Source organism: Macaca nemestrina, chromosome 6, assembly GCF_043159975.1.
Source record: "Macaca nemestrina isolate mMacNem1 chromosome 6, mMacNem.hap1, whole genome shotgun sequence".
In the NCBI taxonomy this organism is placed as follows: Eukaryota; Metazoa; Chordata; class Mammalia; order Primates; family Cercopithecidae; genus Macaca; species Macaca nemestrina.
The window spans coordinates 10,078,003-10,085,525 of NC_092130.1; the positions used below are offsets into that span (position 1 = coordinate 10,078,003).

The window sequence follows — 7,523 nt, forward strand, 5'->3', positions numbered from 1 at the left end:
ACTGTTGCCAGGTGCTGTTCTGGGTGTTTTATTTGGATTAACTCATCCTAGTCTTGTAACAAGCTCATGAAGTAGGTATTAGTATTTATTAAACCCATTTTATAGATGAGGAAACGGAGGCTTAGGCAAGTGATGTTATTTGTACCGGTGGGAGGAAGGTTGAGCAGTGTGATTAATGACTGATTGGGGGAAGGCACGGGGGAAGCAGAGGGAGGCAAAAGCCATCAGTAGTTCTGGAAACAGAAACAGGAAAGGTATAAAGAGAATCCGGTCTGGGGAGGGAGACGGTTACAGATTTTGTGTGTCTTCGGAAGACAAATATCCAGCTGGTAGATGGAAATGAAGATGAGGAACTCAGGAGAGCAGGAAGGAGCTAGAATTCTCATAAATAAATGATTTTTGTTGCTGCTAAGGAAGAAAATAAATGTGGCATCCCGGCAGGCCAAATATATTAGCATTTAAATACAGGCTTACACAGGTGGGTTTAAAAAAAGCAATTTCCTAAGAATTAAATCAGATTTTTTTCTTCTCTAAGTCTTAGAAAAATCAGTTCTGCTTGAGTGTGGTCCTCAGAGAGGGATTCTGCCTTGCTCTAGGGGCAGACTAGCCCCACGTTCTCAGTGGGGCTCCATGTCTTCTTCCCATTATAATTACGAGAAAATGATGCCTAAGACGCCGAGGGCAATTCATCAGCACTGTTTGCTGGAGTTTCGAAGGCTCGTTTGTTCTGAGAGAAGGGCACCTCATGTTGGGGTCTAGATGCACTCTGTACTCAGCTATGTCAGCAAGCCTGCAGGGGCTGGTTAGGCAAGATAGAGCAATCTCCGTTTTGCCATGGAAGTGGTAAGAAGGGCCAATGTGCAGCTGCTGGTGCTGCCAGGGCAGAGATGGGAAGAGACCAAGTTGGTCCTTGAAGCAGACCTTTCTCTTTCTGTTGCCTCCAAATGCCCAGGGTCTTTATACCACCTCACTGCTGCCTGTTGACATGTCCTTCCCTGTTCTGCCTTTTTTGCTCTTGTTGCATGCTATGCTAAAAACTGGACTCAGTCCTGGAGCACTACAGGGGCTCCTTTACTGTGTGATCGTGGAAAGAGAAGAACCATTAAATTGGATACCAAAGGCCACAGGTATGGACACTGGCTGGTCCCACAATGGGACCAAGAGAAAACCCTACAAGACAGACTAATTTATATCTTACATCCACTTTCCCCTCTGCTTTCTAGAGTCATGAAAAGCAGGACACAGCTGCATAAAGGAGAGAGATTAGGGCAGGGATCCCAATTCCTAGATGCAAATTGATTGTCGATGCTACTTTTCTGTCACTTTCCCATCGAAATATACCTGACCTGTGTTCCAGGTGCTCGGGGCTCTGCTCTTCCCAAATGGCCCAGCTGGTTTTTTCCACACCCTCTGTCTCCAGGAACTGCATCATCAATGTCCCAGAGCCCCCAGGTCAGAACAGTGGGAGTCATTAGCAACTCCTCCCTATCCTCTTCCACCCAGCTTGCCCATTGCCAGCTCCTGTTACTTCTACCTCCTTAGTGTCTCTCTGATCAGCCCATTTCCTACAAGTCACACGCAAGTTTTTCTCAAAGTATGGTCCAGGGTCCTTGTAGTGGATTGAATGGTGGCTCCCAGAAAGACATGTTCACATCTTGCAACTTGTGAACATGGTGACTTATTTGAAAAAGGAATCTTTGCAAAGTAATCAAGCATCTTGCAATAATGAGATCATCCTGGATTATCTGGCTAGACCCTAAATCCAATGACAAGTGTCCTTACAAGAAACAGAAGATAAGGCAGACAAAGGAGGAGGTAGCAATGTGAACACAGAGGCAGAAATGAAAGTGGTGAAACCACAAGTCAAAAAATGCCTGGAGCCACCAGAATCAGAATTTCCCCGAGAGCCTCGGGAGGGAATACCACCTGATTTTGGACTTTTGCCCTTCAGGACCATGAGAGAAAAAATTTCTGTTGCTTTAAGCTACCCAGTTTGAGGTAATTTGTGACAGCAGCCACAGGAAACTAATATAGTTTATTTAAATCATAATTACTTACAGGAGTTACCAAAAATGTGGATTTTAGGGCCCATGCCCAGACACTTGGAGGACTGACTCTCAAATTTCAGCAACCATCACAATTGCCTGGGAACCTGGTAAAATCCTGAGTCCTGGGCCTGCTCAGAATACTAGCCTCTGGGCGTGGGCCTTGGAATCTGTATTTTAATAAGTCCTCCAAGTAATTCTAAGAACAGGGACTATGACCTCTTCATCCTGGTACCCTAGTGTCTGGCACAAAGCCCAGGGCAGAAGAGGAGTAAGAAAGTTAACTGGAGGAATAAATAAGTGACATTTAGAAACACACAACCATGGCTTCTGAGTACATAGAGATGGAGTCATCAAGCCTATTCAGCAGCTGGAGAGAACGATGTTCCCCACCTCCTTCCCTAAAAGACATCTTTCTTGGTCTCCTGACTGACAAGGGGAATCATTTTATGTAGTTGTGGAGGAAGGGAACTTGTGTCTGTGTACCTACTAAGTGCCAAGCACCATGTCAGGCAAGTTCGTCTCACAGAATAGTGAATGGACTCCGTCCTCCTCAAGTCCCAACACAGTGCTGGCCGTGGAGAGCTTGTAGAGACTATGACAATCAGACAAAAGTTCTCTGGTCCTGGAGTAACAGACGGACATGGAAGAAGACAGAACTGGGCCCCAGGGGAAGGGATCAGAGAGAAGCTGCTAATGGAGCCTCTCATTCCAAGTCCTGTCTTCTGGGTCCCAGAGTCTCAGCTAACTGGCCATAGAGACATCACAGCCCTGGAACCGATGAAGACATCACCTCCATGACTGAGAGGCTGAGGGTTGGGCAGGGGGGCTGAGAGTAGAGCCGGATCTCTTTTATCCCCCACCAACCATCACATCCTTCTCCTACCCCAAGACCTCCAGTGACCTCCCATTGCCATTCCAACAAAATCCGACATTCTTACTGGGACCCACAAAGCCCTGGGTGACCAGGTCCCAGTTGCCTCTCCATCCTCACATCTCTCCCATCCCTCACTCCCTTCCAGCCCTTCTGGACTTCTTGTTGCTCCTCACACAGGCCAAGCATGCTCCAGATGTAGAACCTCTGCATTGCTCTTCCTCAGCATGGAACATTGTATCCCCACCCAAGCTGATTGACACTTTATTGAGGTCTTTGCTTAAACATCACATCCACAGAGAGTTCTCTCCAACATGCATTAGAAAGGCACTCTGCCACTGTCTAGTCCTTCCCCGGTTTATCTTTCCTCAGAGTAAGTGCCACTCCCTGCCTCTCTGTCATATATTTGTCAGCCTAGTGTCTGCTCCCCTACTAGCCTGCACGCTCCAACAACAGGGACTTGGGCTGTGTTCCTCTACGCTATCCCCAGCGCCTAGGGTGGCACGCGCCTTTCAGTAGTGGCTCTGAGAGTGTATGTTGAAAGTGTAAACGAAAAATAAAATTCTAAACCCCACCAACTCACTGAATGAAGCTTCGTCTCAGCCAAGGGCACCCAACTAAACCTGAAAAACTAGTTCGGACCATGACAAGCAGTCAGGGGAGCTGTTGGACATGCCTTATTATACCCTCCTCCCTTTAGAGTTCAGGCACACAACTGACCCATTAAACATCAAAATAGAGACCCTAAGACGGACAGAAGAGACTCTCCGGAACAATAAGATACCAAATTCCAACCTGACTCTAGCATAGCATCACATGACAGACAGCAGGCCCTGAAATAAGCCGAAGTATTTTACCCCAAAATATATTTCTTTGACATCTTTTGAAATGACCCTACAAACTGTCACTTGTGGGGAAATTTTACATTCTGTAGAGAATCCCTTTTCCTTTCTGGATCTTTTTCTGGTCCAGAAGAGATTGGCTGAGAAATACCTTTTCGGGGTCTGAATAAGAAACATTTGTCATCTATTGCCTCTGGGGCAGCCACCAATGAGACTTCATCTATGTAATAAGAACTTTGGTCTCTACAACCCCTTATCTTAACCCAGACACCATTTCTATTGATTCCGAGTCTTTAGATAATAACTTAACTCTCAACCAATTGCTAACTGGGAAATCTTTGAATCCACCCATGGCCTGTAAGCCATTCCCCATCCCTCAAGTTGTCCCACCTTTCTGGACCCAACCAATGTATGCCTCACATGTATTGATTGATGTCTTCAGTCCTCCTCAAACATGTAAAACCAAGCTGTAACCCAGCCACCTCAGATACATGTTCTCAGGACCTCTTGAGGCTGTGTCATGGGTTATGATCCATAACTTTGGCAAAATAGCTTCTGAATTGACTGACCTCTGTCTCAGATACTTTCTGTTTTCCAAAGGACAGAATGCCCACCTCCTCACTGTTGGACAGTTGGCCTGTCCCGCTCTTCAGGAAAGTAGGCACCCTCCTGCCTCCTGTGTACTTCGGGCTCCAGATGTTCCAGTAGCCACACTCTGTTAAACAAATCCACCTGAACATGCTTGAAATCTGGGTCTATTCAGGACCTTTCCTAGTTTAGAGCAATACTGAATCTGGATAATAAGGGTTTTGGAGCCTATGGGAGGAGAATTCAAAGCACGCTTTGAGGTAGGAATCATGATGGTTGCCTTGATAAACAACAGCTGTCAGAGGACACAGAAAGGTAAAGAGGGCTTAGAAAAGAGGAGAGGGAGGCTGGCCTCAAGTTATTGCAAAGAGTCATAGGGATTTTAGGAATACACAGGTCTAATATTTGACTTGAAGTTGTTTGTGTAACCATTCATTAGGTATGTGCACATAACCCAGTTATTCCAACCCATTAAGTCTTTATTTCCTTACCTTTAAAATGCAGCTAAGACTCCCTACCTAGTGGAACTGATGCCTGCATTGAACAGGGGGGTGACCAACTGCCTTGGTTTTCTTAGGACTAAGGGGTTTCCAGGTACACAGGATGTTTTGTGCTAAACAGAGACAATCCTGGGGCACCCTGAGGATAGCACAGAAAAGTCCTTGAACAGAGCACGAAACTCTCCCAACAACAATAGTAATGCCAGCGGACAGCCTGCATTATTTTAACCAAAGTTCTATAGGGCTTTCAGATTTGTGGTCACTTGCATTTTACATTTTACAACATGCATTGTCACAAATGACCCCTAATCCTTTGTGGCACTAAGGTCTGGTGATAGAAACAGTAAAGGGGTAATTAGTCACGGGGGCCCAGTCCCTTTGACGTTTATGTTTTCTTCCCCTGTGCCCCCACCTGTCTGGGTCTTGTCCCCAGAGATCCATTTATGGAGAATATAAGAGCTGATCCTGCTGTTCACAGCCAGACAACAGACCATCCCCTAACACCTTCAAGGCTACCCACCAAGAAAGAGTGAAGAAAGGCCTCATGATGAGGTCAAACCACAGGCAGCACCGGGCCTGTGTCACAGCAATCCCTCCAGAAATTCATCCAGAGCCGGTGACGGAGGGAACTTGGAGAGGAAGTATTTATCGGTTAAGTAAGAGTCCCTTTAAATATTCATCTCCATTTTGGTAATTACATCAGTGCCTGGATGGGCCGGCAGAGTCCTGGGCGGCTAATGGGCGGACTGGAGATGATGGCAAGTTTGCCCTGGGTCCCAGAGTGGGGTGCTGTGTAGGCGCTGTTTCCCACACTCTGGTGTAATGCTCACTGCAGATCCGAGAAAACCACCCTTGTCATTGTGCCCAGGGCCTCAGAGGAGGGAATCAACTCAGTGGAATTCTAGCCCAGTGCCAAGCTGGAGCATTCTGGGAAGGGCAAGAGGCAACAGGCACTTCAGATGAGAATCCAGGCTTTGGGGTGACTTTACTTTGTTTTTCTCCATCCAGCCTGCAAGCTCGCTCATCACAGAGGAGGCCTCCCTGGCTCCTTTTATGCACATGCCTGCTGCACCACCCCGTCCAGGTTATCTCCCTGCCTGAAGAATGCCAACATCCTCATGTTCCTGTGAGCAAAGAAAAGTCAGGCCCCTTCACCTGTACAAGTCTCAATTTCTTTGTCTGTGATATGATTGGAAAAAGAGTTTCCAGGTTGTATATATCCAGGTGAAGTACAAATGAAATAACGTACAGTCTCCCACCACATAATGACATTTCAGCCAACAGTTGACCTCATATATGAAGGTGGTCCCATAAGACTATACTACTGTATTTTCACTGTACCTTCTCTATGTTTAGACAGACAGATTTAGATGGACTCACATTTGTGTTTAGATAGACAAATACTCACCGTTGTGTTACAGCCGTCTGCAGTATTCAGGACTGTCCCATGCTGTGCAGGTTTGTAGTGTAGGAGCAACAGGCTGTACCGGAAAGCCCAGGTGTGTCATAGAATATGCCATCTAGGTGTGTGTATGTGCACTCTGTGGATGTTCGCACAACAGCAGATTCACCTAAGGACACATTTCTGAGAACGCATCCCTGCCGTTAAGTGATGCATGACTGTATGAGAATTTCATTCCTAATTGTAAATTGTTACACGAGCATGCAGTGGTATATGAGTGAGAGGCAGTGCCTTGTGGTGGTGAAGAGCCCAGTTTCTACATCTTCCAGCTATGTGATTTTACACAAACGGAACCTCATAAGCCTCAGTTTCCCCATCTGCAAAATGGGGATACTAATGTCACCTACATCATATGATTACTATAGTTAATGAGAAATGTGTGTCAGGACCCGGCATGTAATAAGGGCTCGGACCACTAGCTGTCATCATTGTTGCTATTGTCATAATGATGATCATGGATCCTACTAGAGGCATGAAGGAACAGAGACCTGTGACAAGCCCCTCCAGGGGGTTCTATCCCAGAATCACCAGGAGTCTGGCATTCTTGCCCACAGCTCTACTCCCAACATCCTCGCATCTCTGTCCCTGGAAGCAAGTCTGGGAGTTGGATGTCCTTGGACTACAGAGCTTCCCTGCAGGAGGGCACAGGACTGGACACAGTAGACTTGAGGGGTTCCCAGGCTCCTTTGCATCTGTGGCTTCAGCTCAGGTTGGGAAGGGTATGGGTTGTGTTTCTCCAAAGTGTCAATAAAGGACTTAATCACAGGACAAACCTTTATTAAGATCCTGCCATGTCGATGGAAAAAATGCTTGAGGTTGGCTCCATGCCTTCCATCAGGGAGCTTAGGCCTTCAAAATGGCTGCAAGGGGCCGGGTGCAGTGGCCCACGCCTAGCACTTTGGGAGGCAGAGGCAGATGGATCACCTGAGGTCAAGAGTTTGAGACCAGCCTTGCCAACATGGTGAAATCCTGTCTCTACTAAAAATACAAAACTTATCCAGTCATGGTGGTGGGTGCCTGTAATCCCAGTTACTTGGGAGGCTGAGGCAGGAGAATCATTTGAACCCAGGAGGCAGAGGTGGCAGTGAGCTGAGATCGTGTTACTGTACTCTAGCCTAAGCAACAGAGCAAAAACTCTGTCTCAAAACAACAACAACAACAACAAAATGGCTGCGAGGTAGAACGATGAGAGGCATTGGAACCCCTCTCTAA

At 46.7% G+C, this 7,523-nt stretch overlaps 1 long non-coding RNA gene across 2 annotated transcripts; it reads left to right on the forward strand.

Annotated features, from left to right (window-relative positions):
• The first annotated feature begins 905 nt into the window (after positions 1 to 905).
• Positions 906 to 7,275, forward strand: LOC139363701 (uncharacterized). 2 transcript variants are annotated; one of them, XR_011624464.1, is made up of 3 exons: positions 906 to 1,127; positions 5,283 to 5,505; positions 5,858 to 7,275. It is a non-coding gene; the product is annotated as an uncharacterized lncRNA (long non-coding RNA). The 2 variants fall into 2 exon arrangements; XR_011624463.1 differs by having other exon boundaries at positions 5,283 to 5,500; positions 5,858 to 7,274.
• Positions 7,276 to 7,523: the final 248 nt, after the last annotated feature.